This window comes from Rhineura floridana, chromosome 1, assembly GCF_030035675.1.
Source record: "Rhineura floridana isolate rRhiFlo1 chromosome 1, rRhiFlo1.hap2, whole genome shotgun sequence".
Classification (NCBI taxonomy): domain Eukaryota; kingdom Metazoa; phylum Chordata; class Lepidosauria; order Squamata; family Rhineuridae; genus Rhineura; species Rhineura floridana.
Genome location: NC_084480.1, coordinates 2,149,690 through 2,173,052, shown reverse-complemented (window position 1 = coordinate 2,173,052; position 23,363 = coordinate 2,149,690). Strand labels below are relative to the sequence as shown.

General features: G+C 46.9%; 1 protein-coding gene across 5 annotated transcripts in view; it reads left to right on the top strand.

Moving 5' to 3' along the window:
- Window positions 1–23,363, top strand: part of IL11RA (interleukin 11 receptor subunit alpha) — a 139,891-nt gene that overhangs the window by 89,505 nt on the left and 27,023 nt on the right. Inside the window, exon 3 of one of the 5 annotated variants that reach the window (XM_061613046.1) lies at window positions 3,513–3,688. The exons of 3 other annotated variants lie outside the window; for them this stretch is intronic. The gene's annotated coding sequence lies outside the window, so the exon portion shown is untranslated. Of the gene's footprint in view, window positions 1–3,512; window positions 3,689–4,240; window positions 4,262–23,363 lie in introns of those variants that run through there. One more of the 5 variants, XM_061613054.1, reaches the window with a different exon arrangement.

Sequence of the window (23,363 nt, the reverse complement as noted above, 5' to 3'; positions counted from 1 at the left end):
CTAACAAACTGAGACTCAATCCTGACAAGACTGAGATGCTGTTGGTGGATGGTTTCTCCAATCAGATGGTGGATACATATCCTGTCCTGGATGGGGTTACACTCCCCCTGAAGGAACAGGTTCGTAGTCTGGGAGTCATCTTAGACTCTTCCCTCACACTTGAGGCTCATGTAGCCTCGGTGGCGCGGAATGCGTTCGGTTGGTAGCCCAGCTACGTCTCTATCTGAGTAAGGAGGACCTCACATCAGTGGTACATGCTATGGTAACCTCGCGTCTGGACTACTGCAATGCGCTTTACGTAGGGCTACCTTTGAAGACGGTTCGGAAGCTACAGCTAGTGCAAAATGCGGCGGCCAGACTGCTAACAAGAACTAAGCGGTCTGAGCATATAACACCTGTGCTGGCTCGCCTGCACTGGCTTCCAATATGCTTCCAGGCCAGATTCAAAGTGTTGGTACTTACCTATAAAGCCTTATACGGCGTGGGACCACGATATCTGTCGGAACGCCTCTCCCGCTATGAACCGGCCCGTACACTACGGTCTGCTACGAAGGCCCTCCTCCGGGTTCCGACTCATAGGGAGGCCCAGAGGGCAGTGACAAGATCAAGGGCCTTCTCAGTGGTGGCCCCCGAACTATGGAATGGTCTCCCCGAGGAGGTGCGCTTGGCACCGACACTGTCATCTTTTCGGCGCCAAGTTAAAACCTTTCTCTTCTCTGAGGCATTTTAATTCCTGTTAATTCTAAATTATTATATTTTGATTTTAGACTGTACAGTTTTTTGTACAGTTTTGTATTGTGTTATATTATATTGTGTTATTTTTATTGTATTTTTAATGTTCACCGCCCAGAGAGCTGTTGCTAGTCGGGCGGTATATAAGCTTAATTAAATAAATAAATAAATAAATAAAAATAAGATCTCATGGAAGACCATAAATTGGCTTGGCTTTGAGTGGAGCAGGCCCAATAGTTTCTTAGATTTGTGCAATGGACAGAGTTTGCAATATGGAGACTATGGCATATAAAATGACCAAACAGCATGTCATAGAATCGTAGAGTTGGAAGGGGCCTATAAGGCCATCTGGTCCAACTGCCTGCTCAGTGCAGGAATCTAAATTAAAGCATACTTGGCAGGTGGCTGTTCAACTGCCTCTTGAATGCCTCCAGTGTTGGAGAGCCCACCACCTCCCAAGGTCATTGGTTCCATTGTCATTCAGCTCTAACAGTTAGGAAGTTTTTCCTGATGTTCAGTCGAAATCTGGCTTCCTGCAACTTGAGCCCATTATTCCGTCTCCTGCACTCTGGGATGATCGAGAAGAGATCCTAGCCCTCCTCTGTGGGGCAACTTTCAAGTACATGAAGAGTGCTATCCTATCTCCCCTCAGTCTTCTCTTCTCCAGGCTAAACATGATCAGTTCTTTCAGTCTCTCCTCATAGGGCTTTGTTTCCAGTCCTCTGATCATCCTTATCGCCCTCCTCTGAACCCATTCTTGTTTGTAGGCATCCTTCTTAAAGTGTGGTGTCCAGAACTGGAATCGGTATTCAAGATGAGGCCTATCCAGTGCTGAATAGTACTTCACACGATTTGGAAACTATACTTCTGTTAATGCAGCCGAATATAGCATTTGCCTTTTTTGCAGCCACATCGTACTGTTGGCTCATATTCAGCTTGTGATCAACAACAATCCCAAAATCCATCTTGCATGTAGTATTGCTGAGCCAAGTATCTCCAATCTTATAACGGTGCATTTGGTTTCTTTTTCCTAGGACTTTGCACTTATCCCTGTTAAATTTCATCCTGTTGTTTTCAGCCCAATATTCCAGCCTATCAAGATCACTTTCATGATGATATCCTGCTTTCAAAACTGTTTGTGCCCACAAAAGCTTTTTTGGGCGCATTGTGTCATTTCCAATCAGTGCATGTACCATAGCTTCCTGTTGAAATCCTGTAACTTTTCATACTGCAATGTTAACTGGTTTTTTGGGGGGGGATTCCTGATTTTATTGCTGTGTAGCACAAGAGTGCTCCCTCCATTTTACTCTGACCCCTGGCCCAGCCCAGACCAAAGAGGCAAATCTGCTTCAGTTGTTACTTAGAGTCTACCCTCTTTGCCAGCCGCCCGTGGGGTGATCTGCTCCGCTGTCCTCCACTTAGTGCAGAACTTAGGCAACACTTGTTTAGCTAGCCTTTGTGTTTGTTGCAGGCAGGTTGGGCTCAGGAGAAGAGGGTGCCTTACCACAAGGCCTTGGCTCAGTGTTTTGCATCAGGCTTTCATAACTGTGCCTCTGCTGAGTATTCATTGGCGTTGTAGCTGTGTACCCGGCTGCCTTGGCTAGCCCTTAATCACTCCAGCCTTGCTCCTGGCCATAAGTAACGACATTAAACCAGGAGAGAAACAGGTGGGCTGGCAGCAAAGCTGGTGTCCCGAGGTACAACTCTTGGGACCTGAGAGTAAATGAGGCAAGGAAGGGGAGACTTCCCATTGATACCGTTTCTCTGCCATCCCCACCCCTCCAAATTCTGCTTGCTGAGCTAGCACCAGTCTCTGCGTCCTCTTCCCAGTGTTTGCCTGGACAGCTGTGGCAACTCGCCTTATGATATCAGCTGCAAAGGCTTCTGGGTTTGTGTAAGTCCTCCCCCCCTCCCCATATCTGTTTCAGACCTTCCTCCCCTGACACGTACTTGCCAATGTCATTTCCCTTCCCTTTTACGGTTTTAACCTCTTAGGTGTATGCAAAGACAGCCCTTGAACTTAACAACTGAAGCCAAGATGCAATCCTCCTCTGCTGTGTCCTGAGCAGGAGGGGAGCTAAGTGACCCCCCTCTCCAACTCCCCTTTCCCATCCCCCCCAACAGCGGGGAAGGAGAAAGTCTAGGGTGAGATGCTTTTCTATATAAATTTCAGTAATTCCAAATTTGCATCTATACCTTTGAATTAGTGTATGGACATTTTATGCAAATCTGTTCCCCCCACTTTTGTTTTGGTGCTGCAAGAGGGTCCATGCCAGAAACAGCTTCTCTGCCTCTTCTTTTGTAGACCCTTTCACAAGCTTACTTCTTCAGCAAAGCCTTTTCTCAGCTATCCTAACCCTATCCTAAGAACACCGGCAGTCTGGCTGCAGGATCAGTCCACAGGCGCCCGCTCCAGCCATCTCTCTCCCCCTTTGGCCAGGCAAGTGCCTGAAGAAGAAGCTCACAAGAGGGACATGAGGGGAACGGCCCTCTCTTGCCCTTCCATTTCCCAGCAGCTGGTTCTCAGTGCCCCACTGCCACTCACCAAGAAGCTCCAAATATTAGCAACTGGGACTAAGAGCCCTTCACAGTCCAGTCCAGTTCTCCTCCTCCTCCATAAATTTGTCCAATCCCTTTTTAAAGCCATCTAAGCTAGTGGCTCTTGCCGCATCGTATGACAGCAAAGTCCATAAATGTAATTATGTATTCTGTCCTGGGAGGGGAGGGGAGGGGAGGGGGGAGAGGTTTTCCTGAACGTAATTGCTTTGCTTTTGCGATAGAACTTCAACTGGATGTGCATGGGCCAGGAGTGGACCCTGCTGCCACAGTCCAGCCGCCCATGCCTTGAACATCTGGAAAGGGGCGATTGAGAGGCACTCCAGATGCCTGCCTCACACCTGTGGAAGTCCCTTCCCTTGGATGTTTGATTTTCTGCAGAACTCCCTTCTCCACAGAGGTCTGTCTGTCTTGTCTTGTCTTGTTAGGTAGGATTGGCTCTGCATTGTCAGGATAAAGGAGATGGGGAATAGGTCACTCACTTTTGTGCAAAGTAGTTTCTATTTAAAGGATGCTTTGTCTTTTTGGTGCAGGGTGTAAAGTATCATTGCCTGGTGCCCAACACAGGCAGCTTATGAGCAGGGATGGGTGACTCCTCAGTTTGGTTCCTCTCAGCTTCTCATTTCTCCAGTCTTAAATTCAGTTTTCAACATTTCCACATCAGTTTGCAACGTTTTCAAAAAGCCCTCATGAAAATTCATCAGCATTTTAGTGTGAATTTCTCCGAATATCCACATTTTTGCATGCAATTTTACCCAATATAAACATTTTTGCAAAGCAATTTCCCCTATATAATACATGTTTGTATGTTATTTTCAGTAATATATGCATTTTTATGCACACTTTATCCTAGTATACGCATTTTTGTACACACTGCTTAGCTGGAGACCTGAAGTGCAAGACCAAAGAAGTGCGAACTTTGAAGGATGGCATATTGCTTTGGAAAGTGAATTTGTTGGATTTGCCTTTAAAGGTGAACTGAATCTAATTTCTCTCCCCATCCCTAGTTAGGAATGAAAACGGAGTTTGTCCAGAGCTATCCCAGCTCTTAGGCTGCATCAGACTATTCGCCCATCCATCCCAATATTACCTAAACAGTCACTGTCTTTCCACCGTCTCCGCCTCAGGTGTTGGGGGACCTTTGGCCCGGCACAAGTTGCTAGACTGCAACTGCCATCATCTCTGTCCATGAGCTTTCTGGGTCTGATGGGAGTTGTAGTTCAGCAAGATCTGGAGAGCCGAAGGTTCCCCACACCTGCTCTGCTTGCCATCCCTATAACTGGAAGTCTTGGGAATTGAACCTGGGGTCTTCTGCACACAAAGCATGTGCTCTGCTTTGGAACTATGGACCTTTCCGTCACTTGAGTAGCATTTCTCCAAAAAAATGGAGATTATCGCTGCTATGAGGCAAAAAAGTATCCTCCTTGCAACATACCCATGAGCTCTTAAAACGTTTTTTTAGGAATGCATTTGCTTTGATTCTCATTGTCGCTTTGAGCCTCGTTAGTAAACATACTTGTATGCCATTGACTTCAGAGGCACTTGAGTGTTAATGTGTTTAGAATTAGGTCCTCTGTTGATCATTCATAACCCGCAATTATTTGTTGTTTATGTCATTCATAAATTGTAGCTTGTTACTTCATAAGACTGCTGGGCTCTGATCTTACGTGGCTTACTCATGGCTGAAATCCCCAAAGGCTTAAAATAGTAGAATCCTCAAAGCCAGTGACTTGTGAACTCTCTGAAACATTTGGTGGCCATTTGTTCCTAAAAGGGATGCAAGTTCAGAGTTGCCAAGTGCCAGGCTTGTCGTTGAAGGGCCTCATTCCAGACATTTAGCACAGATCTGTACATTTGTCTGCTTGCAGTCAGAGCAACAGCAGATTAATTAAGAGCTAGGAAGAACAGGGACATTCTGTGGAGAATCAGGCTGTCTGCACATGTTTCTCGTACACCAATTCTCCGGGAACTTCAGCTATGCAAGTTTTTCTCAAAAGCACCACATTTTCTCTCTGCCGTAGGCCTTGTTCCGGAAATGTCCCAGTGAAATGAAGTTCCTAGTGGATTGTGTGGTGAAAAGGGGGTTACCACAAAGGAGCCCCCCCCCCTGGTTTGCAGAGCTTCTGTCCCCTCGGGGGAAAGCCAGGTAGCCACAGCAATTTTGCCTGGCACTTGTGGTTTGCTTCAGTTACGTTGCAAAGCTAAGCGGCAGTCTCTAATGTGTGACTGAGGGAGTGAGAGGCTGGCACTGGCACACCCCTCCCCGGATTGCTTTGTTTTGTTTGCTTTAAGCTCTTGCTGAATTGCACTGCAGGCTGATTAGAGAAGAACAAAAGCGGGGTTAGGAGGATCCAAGGAATTCCTTGTGTGGATGGAATATATCCAGTGTGGTGGGGATGCATCACCGAAGCTGGATTATAACTGTGAATAACAGAATTCTAGTGTGTCTGCGTTTTTAAAGAGACAAATGCTTAGAATCTTGTTGTTGTGGCTGTTGTTATTGTTGTTGATGATGATAACAAACAAACAAACAATTAAACAAGACATTGCCACCCCCTTGTGTATATTTGTCAGGCTGCCTCCCTCTTTCCCCCAAATCCCATCTTGAGACCTGATTCTTCAGCAAACGCCACATCCACCCCAGACCTTTATTCCACGTTAGACTGTCCTGGCTTCCCCCAAAGAATCCAGGGACGTGTAGCCTGTGAGGGTTGCTGAGAGTTGTTAGGAGGCTGTTATCCCCCTGACAGAACTCCAGTGGCCAGAATTCTCTGGGAACTACACTTCCCAGGAGTCTTTGGGGGGCATCAGGACTGTCTAAAGTGAAATAAAGGTCTGGCGTGGGTAAAGCCTCTCTGGAACCAGTCTGCCTCACTTTTATTGATCCTTCCATTGCCATTCCAACTTGGTGCCTTAGGATCCCCCTCTCCCCACTGCTTCTTCGTAGAAGCCTTTTTTCTTTTCTGTTTTGGTCTGCTGTCATTTGCCAGACCTCAGGCAGGAGCTGTCTGCAGTTTGTATATCTGTATTTTTTTAAAAAAAAGTTGAACCACATACCCCTTCAAAAATATTCTGCCTGATTTAATCAAGGATGTTTATTTAGCTGATTAGAAGTTTTAAAACTGGACTCCCAGTAGGACCCCCGCTTAGGAGCTTTGATTGTTAAGCCAAAGCAACTCCAAAAATAGGTCAATGGATCCAAGATGAGTTGCTATTAGGCAGCGCACAGACTAGCAACAAGGGTGAAAAAAGAGAATGAAGACAAAATGACCGAATTATGCGGCAAAGTAGAGTTATGTACTGACCAATTAGGAATTAAAGCACAAACTCTTCGTCTCCCCACCCCATCGGTCATTTAATTTCTTTTTTTTCCCCTCATTCTCTTTTATTTTCTTCCTTTCTGCTAATACTCTTCCAATTATCAAGGCCACATTCACACCATACGTTTAATTCCACAACTATTCCTCTTTACAGTCCTGGCTTGCCCCAGAGAATCCTGGGAAGTGTAGTTTGTGAAGGGTGCTGAGAGTTGTCAGGAGACTCCTACTCCCCTGGCAGAGCTCCAGCGGCCAGAGTGGTTGAACAGTCAGCCCCTCTTCTGGGGGTTGTAGCTCTGCGAGGAGAATAGGGGTCTACTAACAGCTCTCAGCAATTTTCACAAAGTACACTTCCCAGGATTTTGTGGGGAAAGCCATGACTGTTAAAAGTGGAATAATAGTGGAATAAATGTATGGTGTGAATGTGGCCCAGATAAGGGGGGCTGGAGAACAAGTGGGCCTGGGCTGGGACCAAATCTGTTTTGTTATTCATGTTGCTGAAAAGTGTTTGAAAACCTTAAATAACATATAAATAACTTTAAAACTTCCTTGTTATTTAAACTCAATAAAAATCGGATGAAAACCAATTACTCGGTTAAATGTTGCAGCCCTGGAGGTTGAGTTTTATCAGTCCATGTTCTTGTAAAGGCTTAGAGGCCAGAGAGGATTTGCTGCACACCACGAGACAGGCCAGGCGTCACAAGGAGTTTGCGTTGTGCAGCTGGACTTGAGGTTTCTGCAGGATTTGTTTTTCCGTTGGGTGGGGACCTCAGACCTGTTTTTCCAATTCTACAGGCAAGAATTCCTTCAGGTTGCTCTTTATTTCTGCCTGTGCTTAAAATGCAATATAATGGCAACAAATGTAATGACCCTCTGGGATCTGCATTTACCCAGAGACCATACTTGCTTCTGCTTGGCGTTGGTTTCCTCTTACCTCGGACCAGGCTTCCTATGGGAACAAAGGAAAAACAGCTTTCGTTTATTTATTTGTGATATTTTTTGCCTTTAAACTGAAATACCATTTCTCTCTTCTTAGCCAGCTTATCGGTCCCTGCCCTCCCCATCCTTGGTACACGAAAGTGGGGAGGGGGCTGCCGTCCAGTCTCATTTCTGTACCTGGGAAGGGGGATGTGCTTGGATGACTGGATGAGGGTTACGATTGCTTGTTAATCAATTGGGGCTGTAAAGGATTTCTCATGGGATTGGATGTGGGCCCTTTCCCTTTCCATCTGCCTTTGCAGAGCCTAACCTCAGAATTCTTGCGGATGAGCCTGGTTTGGCACCCTGATGTGTTGTCGTTATGTGCCTCCAAGTCGACTACGACTTGTGGCGACCCTATAAGAGCATCTGTCATGAACCACCCTGCTCAGATTTTATAAGTCCAGGTCTGTGGCTTCCTTGATGGAATCCATCCATCTCTTGTCTGGCCTTCCTCTTTTTCTACTCCCTTCTGTTTTTCCCAGCATGATTGTCTTTTCTAGAGAATCAACCCTGATGTGTAGCCTACAAAAATTGGGACTTGAGTTGACTTGTGTGTCCTTGTGGAGCTGCTTTGGCAGCCAGACACTGCCTTTCTTCCTCGCTCTGCATGGGATTTTTTTTTTCATAATTGCTTTTGACTTAAAAAAAAGAAGCAGCAACAGCGAAGAAATACAATTTCACAACTTAAGAGAATCCAAATATTTTCCTTTCAGAGTTAGAGTTAAATGCAAAATATGGCTAGCTAGTGTTGCAGCTGACGAGGTAATTTTTACTGGGCAAGCACTTGAGCATAATCTGTTTTTCATGTGTTTTAATGGGAAAATCATGTGGAGGCTGAAGGACTTATAGTTCCATTATTTACAGGTGGGGCTGAGAACTCGCGTGCCAGAGGGGAGAAGTTGCCAAGTCGAACAATGGACCCACTGCTGCCCTGGGCTCCTGCCGTGAGGAAGGGCGGGATATAAATCAAATAATAAAATTAATACATCTAGCGTAGGGTCCCATCATCTGCGCCAGTCTGTACTGGGTGCAATGGGGAAATGGTACAGGAGGAAATGTGATGGCACTTGGTCTGACAATAGGAGCAGACGAAGCTGCCTTACGCTGCGTCAAACCAGCGATGCATCTCATAGAATCATAGAATAGTAGAGTTGGAAGGGGCCTATAAGGCCATCAAGTCCAATCCCCTACGCAATGCAGGAATCCAAATCAGAGCATTCCCGACCTGGAGATGCCATTGGGGATTGTTCTCGTTTCTATTCTAGTAAACAAAAGTGTTGGGAAAAAAACCCATAGTGAAAGGGGGTGATCTTTTTGCTTGCCCTCAACAAACGTTTCTCCCAGGCACTGGTGTTGCTCCCGTTCCCTTTCCTTTCCCAAAGGGCAAAGGGCTGCATGCATCATTCTTGACATTACTGAGTACAACTTGCTTATCACATCTGTTTGTTCTTTCACAGGTTTCTAGAACTCATTTCTGCAAACAGGGCAGAAGGGAAGGGCTGCTACAGAGCCCTACTCATTTTCTTGTTGATATGACCTTTCCCATACATCTGTCCCCCAACTTTTCATTTCCTGATTCTCTGACTTCCCCGCTTCCTTGCCACAAGCACACAGTTCTTTGGAAATGTGCCTTGAAATGAAGATACAAATTATGTGTGGGGATCCAAATGTTGCACAGTTTGTTCTGATTAGAGGATTTGGGATTAGGCTGGCACTCTCCCTTGGAAAGAGCCACAGGCGAAGGTGGACCACTGTGAGGAAAACAGTGACTTCCATATACAGCAAAGGAGACTCTGGTTAAATCAGGGGAGGGAGGGGATGCAGTTTAGTCGCAGGCCAGGCTCCCAAGGAAGGCTGCAGGCGCTCCCTTTCTCTGTGCCCTGGGAGCACTGAAGAAAAAGCTGGCTGGGCGTCTGGACTGGTTTACCATTTAATGTTTCACCTCCCCATCCCATAGTTATGTAGCCACGGCAGCAGCTATTATAGAATTGTATAAGAAGAGCACAGCTGCTGGATCAGAACAAAGGGGGCCCACGAGTCTAGCATTCTGCTTCCCACAGTGTCCTTCTAGATGCCTCTGGGTAGCCCACAAGCAGGACATACCTGCAGTGGCCTTTTCCTACTCATGATCTTGAGCAAGCGGAACTCGGAGCCATGGTGCCTCTGATCAGAAAAGCCATTCTGGCTAGTAGCCATTGTCAGGCTTATCATCCATGAATCTGGCGGCCATCTAAATTGGTGGCCATCACTATATCTGGTGGTGGTGAATTCTGTTGTTGTTACGTTTATTGCCCTTCCTTCACCAGCAGGTCCCAGGGCAGGTTACAGTTAACAGCAGTTTGAAAATGGAAATGGACTACCTTCAAGTCGATCCTGACTTATGGCGACCCCATGAATGGGGTTTTCATGGTAAGCGGTATTCAGAGGGGCGTTACCATTGCCTCCCTCTGAGGCTGTGAGGCAGTGACTGGCCCAAGGTCACCCAGGGAGCTTCGTGGCTGTGTGGGGATTCGAACCCTGGTCTCCCTGGTTGTAGTCCAACACATTCACCACTATGCCACACTGGCTCTCAATAGCAGTTTAAAATTCAAGACTTGGTTTCCCTACGTTCTGTATGAAGAAGCGCCTCCTGTTGCCTGTCCTAAATCTCTCACTCTTCAGCTTCACTGGATATCCCTGGCGGGGTTCTTGCGTTGTGGGCGATGAGAAAAGCTTCTCCCTATCCACTTTCTTCACACCATGAACGACTTTTCCCTTGACACGCCGAGATCTGTTTCAAGCCTGTTTAACAGTCCATACTGACAAGTGAGGTCTTCTGTGAATTCTCAGGGCCTGCACAAAGGTACCATTTCCAAGGTTCTTGTGCTGACAGATAAACCAGCCTGAAAGCAGTTTGGATATGTAATGCCAATGAGTCCACTCAACCTTTTGCCGCCAATAGATTAGCTTCAGTTCAAAAGCGTCTCTTCTTCACGCACACACACCGCGCCCAAATTCCTGGCAGGGGTTGTTCATCTGGAAACGCTTGTCTGTCTCATGCAATCCCAATTCCTGAGGGGAAATTGCCAGACCTCTGGCCTTGGCCCAGCCCCATCCTGTGGCCCTGAGTTCCACAGTCATTAAACCACCAAACATTTGGATATATAAGAAAATAACTGAGCAGGCCAGCCTTGTGATTCATGCTGCCCTGAAAGGTTTGAAAGCTACCCAAATAGAAACCACATTTTGCCCTCATTCCAATGGGCTCTTCTCCCCTATAAGGTCTGATTTTTTGTGACAAGGTCTTGGCAGAGGCAGTGTTCAGGGTCAAAGAACTATTTGATGCCTTCAAATAATATTTTGCCCAAAGGACAATGTGAGTAGAATGTGAGCAATGAGACAACCATTGGCTTTTAAATATGTGTTTTTAAATTTGTATATTTCTTCTGTTTTTAATGCTTTAATTGCTGTAAGCCACCCAGAGAGCTTTGGCATTGGGGTGGTATTCAAATGTAATAAATAAATAAATAAACCAGGGAGTCCATACGAAGGGGAGAAATAATTAGGTAAGCAGATATGTAGTGACCATGAATGTAGAATCACAGATGCGCCAATGGTGAAGGCTCTCTCTGTTGCAAAGCTGACGCCCCAATTTGACTGGGGGGGCTCCAGATTGCTCACCAGCATGGCTTGTGCCCTGAGTTACTACCAAAGACTTTCCTTCTGTGTTCTCAGGCCTGTCATTTTGAAAGCCCCTCAGGTTTGATTGATCTGTACAGATGTGGCTGTTGAAAATGATATCTATTTTTCTTGTGGGACTGTCCATGAGTTTTGGAGCCGCCTTCAGAAAAGGAAATCAAAGAGCAGAGGGTGGAAAAACAGCCCACTGGACCCTCCCGTGAGCCACAGCGGGCGATAATAAACAAACAGAGTGACAGTGGTGGGCACAGACTAAACACTAGTGTTTGTGTCCTGCTGGAGGGATTTGTTGGTAGAGACGGCTCTGCAAAGATCCTGCCAGGCTCATAAACATGCTATAGGCTTTGCAGCGCTGAAAAAGCCATGGAGGGAGTTGCTTGCAAAGGAAACCTGTTCTAAAATGGTATTGCACCTCTTCCTTCAGATGCACTACAGCCTTCTGTGGTCTGCAGCCGTTTGGCATGGGCAGCGGGCAAGCAGCTGGTGTGCTGTGGCCATGTCAGAGGTGGGTCCCCCTGCCTAATATAGACACAACACCCAGCTGGCCCCTCTTCAAAACCACAGCCTGACCTGACCCGCTCTCTTTTACCACTGCTGTGTGAACCCCTAGAAGTCGCTCTGGCTTTGCTGAACAGAAGTTCCTGACTGAATCCCCTTTTGTTGTTGTCTGTATGGCAGGCTGCTTTCTCCACTCAGCCCTCTGCCCCCTCCCTTGGGTGTTAATAAAGAGAGAAAGCAATTGGCAAGCGAGTGGGCCTCCAATTGGTCTGTTTCAGATTTCTGCTCTGTTTGCAGCCCCTCTTCCCACTAGGTCCCTGGAATCTGTGTATAAATAAACATGCAAATCCATTATAGGTTGGAGAGACGTTATTTTTTCCATGTCAACCTATTCCAGACATCTTGGTTCACCAAAGTCCTTTTTGCCTGGTCCAGGCTTAAAAAGGATTTAACCTTGCTGTTTTGCTAATGCCTGGAGGGGACAGTGTGATACCCACAGGCTAATCCTGCTGTGGTTTCGGGGAGTTAGGAGGGGCCAGCGAGTCCCAGCACACAGCAATGCTTATTCTGGAGTTGTGCTTTACAAGAAATGAAAACTCGTATTCAGGATCTATGGTTAACTCAGAACAATAAAGCCTTAGTCTAGTAACATACTGCCAGCTAATTAAAGGAATATTTTCAGCTAGCTCCAGATGCTTTTCACTAAGCATGAGAGCCAGTGTGGTGTAGTGGTTAAGAACATAAGAACATAAGAAGAGCCTGCTGGATCAGGCCAGTGGCCCATCTAGTCCAGCATCCTGTTCTCACAGTGGCCAACCAGGTGCCTGGGGGAAGCCCGCAAGCAGGACCCGAGTGCAAGAACACTCTCCCCTCCTGAGGCTTCCGGCAACTGGTTTTCAGAAGCATGCTGCCTCTGACTAGGGTGGCAGAGCACAGCCATCACGGCTAGTAGCCATTGATAGCCCTGTCCTCCATGAATTTGTCTAATCTTCTTTTAAAGCCGTCCAAGCTGGTGGCCATTACTGCATCTTGTGGGAGCAAATTCCATAGTTTAACTATGCGCTGAGTAAAGAAGTACTTCCTTTTGTCTGTCCTGAATCTTCCAACATTCAGCTTCTTGGAATGTCCACGAGTTCTAGTATTATGAGAGAGGGAGAAGAACTTTTCTCTATCCACTTTCTCAATGCCATGCATAATTTGATACACTTCTATCATGTCTCCTCTGACCCGCCTTTTCTCTAAACTAAAAAGCCCCAAATGCTGCAACCTTTCCTCGTAAGGGAGTCGCTCCATCCCCTTGATCATTCTGGTTGCCCTCTTCTGAACCTTTTCCAACTCTAGAATATCCTTTTTGAGATCAGGCGACCAGAACTGTACACAGTATTCCAAATGCGGCCGCACCATAGATTTATACAACGGCATTATGATATCGGCTGTTTTATTTTCAATACCTTTCCTAGTTATCCCTAGCATGGAATTTGCCTTTTTCACAGCTGCCGCACACTGGGTCGACATTTTCATCGTGCTGTCCACTACAACCCCGAGGTCACTCTCCTGGTCGGTCACCGCCAGTTCAGACCCCATGAGCGTATATGTGAAATTCAGATTTTTTGCTCCAATATGCATAATTTTACACTTGTTTATATTGAATTGCATTTGCCATTTTTCCGCCCATTCACTCAGTTTGGAGAGGTCTTTTTGGAGCTCTTCGCAATCCCTTTTTGTTTTAACAACCCTGAACAATTTAGTGTCGTCAGCAAACTTGGCCACTTCACTGCTCACTCCTAATTCTAGGTCATTAATGAACAAGTTGAAAAGTACAGGTCCCAATACCGATCCTTGAGGGACTCCACTTTCTACAGCCCTCCATTGGGAGAACTGTCCGTTTATTCCTACTCTCTGCTTTCTGCTTCTTAACCAATTCCTTATCCACAAGAGGACCTCTCCTCTTATTCCATGACTGCTAAGCTTCCTCAGAAGCCTTTGGTGAGGTACCTTGTCAAACGCTTTTTGAAAGTCTAAGTACACTATGTCCACTGGATCACCTCTATCTATATGCTTGTTGACACTCTCAAAGAATTCTAATAGGTTACTGAGACAGGACTTTCCCTTGCAGAAGCCATGCTGGCTCTGCTTCAGCAAGGCTTGTTCTTCTATGTGCTTAGTTAATCTAGCTTTAATAATACTTTCTACCAGTTTTCCAGGGACAGAAGTTAAGCTAACTGGCCTGTAATTTCCGGGATCCCCTCTGGATCCCTTTTTGAAGATTGGCGTTACATTTGCCACTTTCCAGTCCTCAGGCACAGAGGAGGACCCGAGGGACAAGTTACATATTTTAGTTAGCAGATCAGCAATTTCACCTTTGAGTTCTTTGAGAACTCTCGGGTGGATGCCATCCGGGCCCGGTGATTTGTCAGTTTTTATATTGTCCATTAAGCCTAGAACTTCCTCTCTCGTTACCACTATTTGTCTTAGTTCCTCAGAATCCCTTCCTGCAAATGTTAGTTCAGGTTCAGGGATCTGCCCTATATCTTCCACTGTGAAGACAGATGCAAAGAATTCATTTAGCTTCTCTGCAATCTCCTTATCGTTCTTTAGTACACCTTTGACTCTCTTATCATCCAAGGGTCCAATTGCCTCCCTAGATGGTCTCCTGCTTTGAATGTATTGATAGAATTTTTTGTTGTTGGTTTTTATGTTCTTAGCAATGTGCTCCTCAAATTCTTTTTTAGCATCCCTTATTGTCTTCTTGCATTTCTTTTGCCAGAGTTTGTGTTCTTTTTTATTTTCTTCATTCGGACAAGACTTCCATTTTCTGAAGGAAGACTTTTTGCCTCTAAGAGCTTCCTTGACTTTGCTCGTTAACCATGCTGGCATCTTCTTGGCCCTGGCGGTACCTTTTCTGATCTGCGGTATGCACTCCAGTTGAGCTTCTAATATAGTGTTTTTAAACAACTTCCAAGCATTTTCGAGTGATGTGACCCTCTGGACTTTGTTTTTCAGCTTTCTTTTTACCAATCCCCTCATTTTTGTGAAGTTTCCTCTTTTGAAGTCAAATGTGACCGTGTTGGATTTTCTTGGCAATTGGCCAGTTACATGTATGTTTAATTTAATAGCACTGTGGTCACTGCTCCCAATCGGTTCAACAACACTTACATCTCGCACCAGGTCCCGGTCCCCACTGAGGATTAAGTCCAGGGTTGCCGTCCCTCTGGTCGGTTCCATGACCAACTGATCTAGGGAATAGTCATTTAGAATATCTAGAAACTTTGCTTCTTTGTCATGACTGGAACACATATGCAGCCAGTCTATGTCTGGGTAGTTGAAGTCACCCATTACTACCACATTTCCTAGTTTGGATGCTTCCTCAATTTCATATCTCATCTCAAGGTCTCCCTGAGCATTTTGATCAGGGGGACGATAGATCGTTCCCAGTATTAAGTCCCTCCTGGGGCATGGTATCACCACCCACAACGATTCTGTGGAGGAGTCTGCCTCTTTGGGGGTTTCGAGCTTGCTGGATTCAATGCCTTCTTTCACGTATAGAGCGACTCCGCCACCAATACGTCCTTCCCTGTCCTTCCGATATAGTTTATATCCAGGGATAACCGTATCCCACTGGTTTTCTCCATTCCACCAGGTCTCCGTTATGCTCACTGTATCAATGCTCGCCTCTAAGACCAAGCACTCCAGTTCTCCCATCTTAGTTCGGAGGCTCCTAGCATTAGCGTACAGGCACTTGTAAGCAGTGTCTCTCTTCAAGTGTCTTTGGCACTTGTGGTTAGGCCTGTGGTAATTTTGCTCTTCTGAATTTATATCCTGTGCCCCTGCTCTCACAATGCCTACTTCTAGGCCTACCCCTTTCAAAATTTCATCATTTCTTTGGTTTTTATCCCGGGGGGAGGTTTATTCCGAACCGGACCTTTCTCAGCTCCTGTCGGGTTTCCCCCCTCAGTCAGTTTAAAAGCTGCTCTGCTACCTTTTTAATTTTAAGTGCCAGCAGTCTGGTTCCATTCTGGTTCAAGTGGAGCCTGTCCCTTTTGTACAGGCCCGGCTTGTCCCAAAATGTTCCCCAGTGCCTAACAAATCCGAACCCTTCCACCCGACACCATCGTCTCATCCACGCATTGAGACTGCGAAGCTGGGCCTGTCTGGCTGGTCCTGCGCGTGGAACCGGTAGCATTTCAGAGAAAGCCACCTTGGAGGTCCTGGCTTTCAGCATCCTACCTAGCAACCTAAATTTTGCTTCCAGGACCTCACGGCTGCATTTCCCCATGTCGTTGGTGCCAACGTGCACCACGACCACTGACTCCTTCCCAGCACTGTCTACCAAACTATCTAAACGACGGGCGATATCCGCAACCTTCGCACCAGGCAGGCAAAACACCTTGCGGTCTACACGCCCATCACACACCCCACTGTCTATGTTCCTAATGATCGAATCACCCACTACAAGGATCCCTCCACCCCCTGGAGATATATCCTCGGCACGAGAGGATAGCTGCTCATCCCCCAAGGAGTGGGTCCCTTCTAAGGGATCGTTGCCCTCTTCCTCAGCTGGATGCTCTCCTTCCCCGAGACCATCGTTCTCCATGATAACATGTTAAGGTGTTGGACTATAACCTGGGAGACCAGGTTCGAATCCCCACATAGCCATGAAGCTTACTGGGTGACTTTGGGCCAGTCACTGCCTTTCAGCCTCATGAAAACCCTATTCAGAGGGTCGCCATAAGTTGGAATCGACTTGAAGGCAGTACATTCACTGAGCACTAAACATCTCACTAAATCTGACCTTGTGCAGCACCAGGCTGGTAATTATATATCCCTCCCAGAAGTGTGCTGCCTGTTGCCCTGTTTTTTGGGGGGAGGGGCACTTGATGTTGTGGGCTGAATTTGTTCCCAAGACTAGGTTCACCAGCTTGCCAAGAGCAGCTCTTTTGGCTGAGCCAAGATTGGCTGTTTTCTTTGGGAGGTTGGATCATAGCAGCTTTGCTAAGCATGTGCTGAATGTATTTTCAGACTGATGCTATCCAAATATAGCAAGGTCTTTTTTTTTTTGAGTTGTAGAAAATTGAATACTCTGAAGTGAATATTCCAGAATTCTTTGGCAAGGACTTACCTACCAGACCAGTGGAAGGGACTCATTTATTTGGTTCCTACCCTTCATACGGGTGTGATATGTAAAACTAAAATGTGCATTTTCCGCTGTCAGATGTTGGGAAGTCATGGCATTGTCAGCAGACGTTGCCACTGAAGTTCACTTTAATACCAGTCTTGAGTTAGCTTCTCTTTACCTTTTCCAGTTCAGATTTCTGTTGGCACGAAGCTGAGAAGAATGGCTGCTTCCAACATGCCGCCGTGGCCAGTTCCACAACCTTGATCAGGACGTAACTGTCTTCTGGGACAGTTGTGTTGTGCATGTCTTCATGATCCAGATTTCTGGAGCTGGAACTCCTGGCCATCTTTTTCCTTTACAAAAAGCAGCTGGGGGGGGGGGACTCAGGGGAGCTAGGAAAGAAGGGGTTAACCCTTGTCCCCCTGTGCCGTTTTCTTACTGACCTCCCTGTAAGCTGCTGCTTGACCCAACTGAGAAAACAGGCATATCTAGCCTTCCTGGGCTAAGGTAGTCTTCACCAACCTGATGCCCTCCAGGTATTTTGTGCTACAACTCCCATGAGCTCCAGCCAATGCGGCTGTGCAAGGTGGGGGTGGTGGGAACTGTAGTCCAAAACATCTGAGGGCATCAGGTTGGTGAAGGCTGGCCAAAGTCCAACACACTAATCATTACGCCACTTTGGTAATGACGGCTTGGACCCATTTTGCCTTCTTCAGAGGTGAGGGCTCTTCCTGTGCTTTTATGCTGCTAGATCCAGGCTGCTGCTCAGGTAGAAAGTGGGTCTGGGCTCACTTCTTGCCAGTGAGCACCATGTCCAGCCTTGGCCCTCAACCTTAGCCCCATGGCAGCAGGCTGGAGATTTAGCACTCGGTTCATTCTCTGTCTCTTGCACATGCATGCAATATGGCAGATTGTTTGCGTACTAATACTAATGTCATCAAGGGTACTTAATATCTGTGGGATATTAGCTGGCACAGAAGAAAGAAAATAGACAAAATGTGGCCATTTCAGTGTTATGTCTTTGCTAAATGCCCTTTGCCTTTAAAATGTCAGGCCCCTCCTGGTCCAGACTAGCCCAGTCCCAAACCATCATCTTGGAAATTTGGTATCTGTCATGCCCTGTGACCAGCGTGGCAGCAAGTGCCTACAATGTGCTTCCTCCAGCATGCCAGTGGCAAGGTCATCCTCTCTGCCCCCACTGTCGCGCTCAGCACAGGTGATTCCCGGCGGCCTGCGTTGCATCACATCCGCTCATTTGACACAGGCACCTCTTTGACTGTAAGGGGATCAGGGGCAATGAAGGAGAGATCCTCCCACTCACGAAGCAGCCTGCCCTGAGGTTTGTCACTCATTTAGTTAGGGGGGCAGGGGGTGCTTGAACTCCATCCTTGGACCCTTTCCCGGGAAACAGCTCTCTGGGAACGGGCATTTATTGAAACCAGATTGCGGGAGGGGTTCTCTGTCCACCCATCACTCTCCACTTGCACACTAAGCCCTCTGGAATGAACTCTGCAACCTGGAAAGGGATCTGCACTGGCTCCTTACAGCAAGTCATGGAGGGGAGCGGGGGCAGGAGTGAGGCAGTGCTCAAATCACTCCCATAGGAGTAGGCACAGGCCCACTGAAAGAGGTTCTGTTTCTTGAGCATCAGTGGATCTAAAATACATTTCTGCCCCATAAGAACGTTGGAAGTCATCTTGTATTAAATCAGACCACTGGTCCTTCTATCTAAATATTGTCTACACAGCAGGGAGTATTTCCCATCCCAACTTGGAAATACTGGCCCTGAGGACCTTCTTTCGCTCTCCAGTCCTCACGTGACTGCGGTCCACTGGTGTGAAGGTCAGCAGAGATAGAGGGCTGGGCGGAAGTGACCTTGTTGAGTTGCTCAGTGTGATCAGGGCTTTGTAAGTCAAGGTTATAATCCCTGCTAATCGGAAGGCCGGCCACCCCATTTCCACACCATATAAAGGGGGGGGGGAGCCCAGTGGGGAGTCAGCATGCTCTGTGGCCATGCTGAAGGCAAGAGGATGGGTGTCGTCTTTGGATGGGGCCCTGAACAGGAGCGTTTCCATTCGGAGGAAGGGAATGCAGTTACATTTTTGACAGCTCCCGTGTGTGAGAGAGACGCATGCACCAGTCATAGGGAGCTGCGTTATTCTGAGTCGGACCATTGGTCCATTTAGCTCAATGTTGTTTGCACAGACCGGCAGTGCCTTTCCCACCCCCTCCAGGGTTTCAAGCAAGGGTCTCCCAGCCCTACCTGGAGATGCTGTGGACTGAACCTGGGACGTTCCACACGCATCGCAGATGCTCCACCACTGAGCTGTGGCCCAGAACATTCATAACATTCCTTCACCCTCCCGCACAGCCTTTGCCAATCTGGTGCCTTCCAGCTGTTTTGAAATACGATTTCCATCAGCCTGTTGGGAGTTGTTGCTTGGAGTTCTTTCCTCTTCCAACGAGCCTTTTAAGTTGAGACCTATCCCAGTCTGCGTCTGTGTTAGAATTGCTTTTAATATGCTTTCTTTAATAATATGTTTTAACCCTTTTTTTAAAAGATGTTTTTAAATTTTAAAATGTTTTTAACGTTGTTTTGTTTTATGATGTTTTAAAGTGTTTTTAGCATTTCTGTTTGCTGCCCTGGGCTCCTGCTGGGAGGAAGGGCAGGATATAAATCAAATAATTAATAAATAAATAAAACTGCTGGTTGGCAAAGGCTGCTTTAGCATGGCCAGGAAACAGAGCCCATGGGGCTAGCTCAGTGCTCTTTGGCTCTATTGAGTACACCCCCTCCCCAAAAAAGATTTTATTTATTTATTATTTTATTTTATTTAGGTTTCTTACCCACCTTTCACCCTGAGGTCTCCTCCTATGCCATGTTATGTAACACCATCCCAATACAATTTAAAATAAAATAAAACCAAACCACCACACACAACATAGACCCCACTCTCCAGCCCCAAAGAGTTCCCAGAGAGGATAACAGTTTGTTTGTGTGTTTTTTTAAATTGTTAAAACAACAAAGCCGGTCATCAATAATAAAATATGAAAACAGGACACTGTAAACAAAGACCGATGTTAAAACCTCATAAAGGCAGGGCCAACAAGATAAGAAGACGTTACAGCAGCCCAAAGTCCCAGAACAAATGAAAACTTTTTCACCTGGTGCCAAGAGGTACAAAGCCAGTACCAGGTGAGCCTCTCTTGGGAGGGCATTGCAAAGATGGGGTGCCATCACTGAGAAGCCCTCCCTCGGCCTTGGTTTTGCCTCACCTCAGATGGCAGGAGACAACCCAAAGAAGACGAACATCTCAGAGTCCAGGCAGGTTCATGTTGGGGACAAATTAACAAGCTGCAATCTGGGTAACAACGTCTAGCTGTGGACACTGGTCAATGGGATAAATCCTGGTTCAAGCCCTCCACTTAGCAACAAATCTCACTGGGTGACCTTGAGCCAGTTGCTCTCTCTCGGCCTGACCTACCTTGCAGGTTTGTTGTGAGGATAGAACGGGGGGAGCCACATAAGCTGGCTTTGAGGAAGGGTGGGATGTAAACATGAATGAAACTGAGTAGGGTTTGGAAAAGACTGGAAAATCCCACCCTTCTGGTTCACTTTGTGCTTCATGGCTTTAGCTAGTAAATTGATCCCAATCAGGCCCAGGGAATGACAGGCAGGGAGCAGATCAGGATGCCTCCATAGCTACTCCCTCAGCCTTTCTGCTGTAGTGCCCAGGGAAGGCTGTTACCAGAGACTGGCTGCCTAGCTGGATGACCCATTGGTGTGGTCCGGCCACTCCATCCCTGAAAAGTGCAGGGAGCCAGTGGTGCCCCAGAGCCAGCGTTTGCCGAACCCGGGATGAGTAAGCCTGGCCTGTTGGCAGGTGGGAAGCAAAACTGCTGGAGTCGCCTCATTGTTCTCAAAGAAAAATATTGTTTGCCGTTTGCCGTTGGCCAAGGACAGATTGTACGTTTATCGGCGGAGGATGTTTGCCAGGAATTCTCAGTACCAAGTTCTCTTCATGCTTTCCTGACCTCCAGTGTGGGCTGAGGGTGGTGCAGGGAGAAGGGACAGGTGCTGTTGTCACCTCCAAGGAAAATCCCATTCGTGGCGAGGGTTAGGGGGTCATTGTGGCCCTGCTGTTGCCTCCTCGAAAGAGAGTCTTTGTTTGTGCTTGTCTGATTTTAGTAGTCAGAATGGCTTGAAAAGACCTTTGCGCCCTGCAACCCTGAGGGCTAGCGCTCTCGGGGCCAAAGTCGATGTTGAATGCAACCGAGGATTTTGTAACAGGGAAGGGTCATAGCACACGCTTTGCCTTCACATGGTCCAAGTTCAGTCCCCGGTGGCAGCATCTCCATGTAGCACTGGGAGAGAATCGTGCCTGAAGCCCTGGGGAGCCCCTGCCGGTCAGTGTATGCAATACTGAGCTAGATGGATCGATACTCTGACTCCGTGTAAGGCAGCTTCCTCTGTTCCTATTTCCTCCCAAAGCAAACGGTACTTTCGAAAGGGTGGTTTTCCCTGCACCACACAAGGGAGGAAGAGGTAAATCCACCCTCCACATCTGCTGCAGTCCTAATAATTACCAACCCCTCCCCAAAGTGGCAGCTGATGCATCATGTGCAAAATGCCAGGTCTGGTCTGACTCTTGTTTCATTTACGGAATTGCTGTTGGTTCCTCTGAGTGTCTATTTCTGCGGTGCCCTCTTTAAAAAGCTCTTCAGATTTATTTTGCATTATATGCATTGTAGGATTTGTACTGCATGTATTTGCATGTGTGAGGGAAGGGCTGTAGCCCAGGGGCAGAGCATCTGTCTTGCACGCAGACGGTCCCAGGTTCAATCCCCAATGGCATCTCCAAGTAGGGCTGGAAGAGACTTCCTTGCCCGAGGCCCTGGAGAGCCGCTGCCAGCCAGTGTATACAATACTGAGCTAGATGGACCAGTGGTCTGACTCAGTAGTAGGCCATTTCCTATGTTCCTTGCTGTGCCCTGTGTTCCTTTTATGGCTTCAACATAAAGCACACACTCCTGTTTCAAGGATTTTGCCTTTGCTTTATTAGATTTTTGCTGTGTTTTAAAACTATTGTATTCTGACCTGATAATTAAGTTGGTGCTTACTGAGCATGCCTGACATTATCATTGAGTTCAATGCTAAATTTCTTAAATTAATTAAAAATCAGCCAGGCATTTTTTAAACTTTTAAACTGCAGAAGATGAAGGTCAGAGTATGGGGTAAGGTCAGCATTAGGATTACAGGTACTCTGTGAACATGGCTGATTTTTAATGAATTTCAACAGATTATGAGAACTCTGACAGAAAAAAGTCCAAAAGGGCTGTGGGTTTTTTGTGGTTTTTTTACACTTTGAACTCTCAATTCTCTCTTACTGTTTTGTGTATCACCAGGAAAATTGAGAGGGTTGTTAAGCAAGCGTTTCTGAGTTCAGGACTATAGGTTTTGTAAGGTTTTGTTTTGAAATGAGTTTATGGGAAGCATCAGAATGGCATGGGGGTTATTTTCAATTTAACATTGCGGAATGCGAAAAATCCATGCTGACTGTAGTATACAGCCACTCTTGTGGCTGTATAATAAAGACAACTTTTTGGCATGCAGCAAAGAGGTAGAAGCTGGAGGTGCCTGTGAGTACCTGCCACCCCCCCACCCCAATCCAGATTTGGCTCAAGAGTGTCCACATGGCCCACCCAGAGGGTCTTCTATGCCTTCACCCCCCCAACGCCACTCTGCCTGCCACGTCCACTTAATGTGGCCAACAGCAGCTTAGGAGGGGGCTCCAGAATTGGAGGACTCCCCCCCTCCGCTTGCCTCTCTCTGGCCCAAACCCGCCTTCCTGAGCAGGGCACTCTGGAGAGCAACCCCGGAATGCGGCCCTGCGGCAATTGGAGGCATCTGCTTTGTTTCCCAGCTCCAATTCCTGCCTGGGCCAATATTTGCCGACGGAGATTAGCAGTTTGATTTTCCATGAGCGGCTCCAAGGTGGTCCGAGCCAGCCAGATGACTTCGTTCCTGCCACCCTTGCAGCTTTTGAGAAACCAGCACAGTGGGGTTCATTTCGGGGCTGGGCTAAGAGGATGACTGCCCCCCCCGCCGCAAAAAAAAGCTTAACATTAGTAGTCCTCACCATACATGGTCACAAAGCAGTTCATAGAACAATTAATTTTTAAAAATTAATCAGTCAAATAATGCAGTGCTTTTATTCCATAGGTGAAAACGTCAGTTCCATACGTAGGCTTAATACAACTTCCTTAAAGTGCCTGTTGGAATGGAAGTATGTGGGCTTGTGTGGGTTCCCCCCTCTCCATCTCATCCCTATGAAAAGAGCAGCCTTTCCCAACCTGTCACCTTCCAGACGCTTTGGACCACAACCCCCATCTACCTCTGCCAGCATACTTATGTTGGCTGGGGCTGGTGGGAATTTATTGTAATCAACGGTTATACCTTTATCCCACCTGTCCTCTAAGGAGCA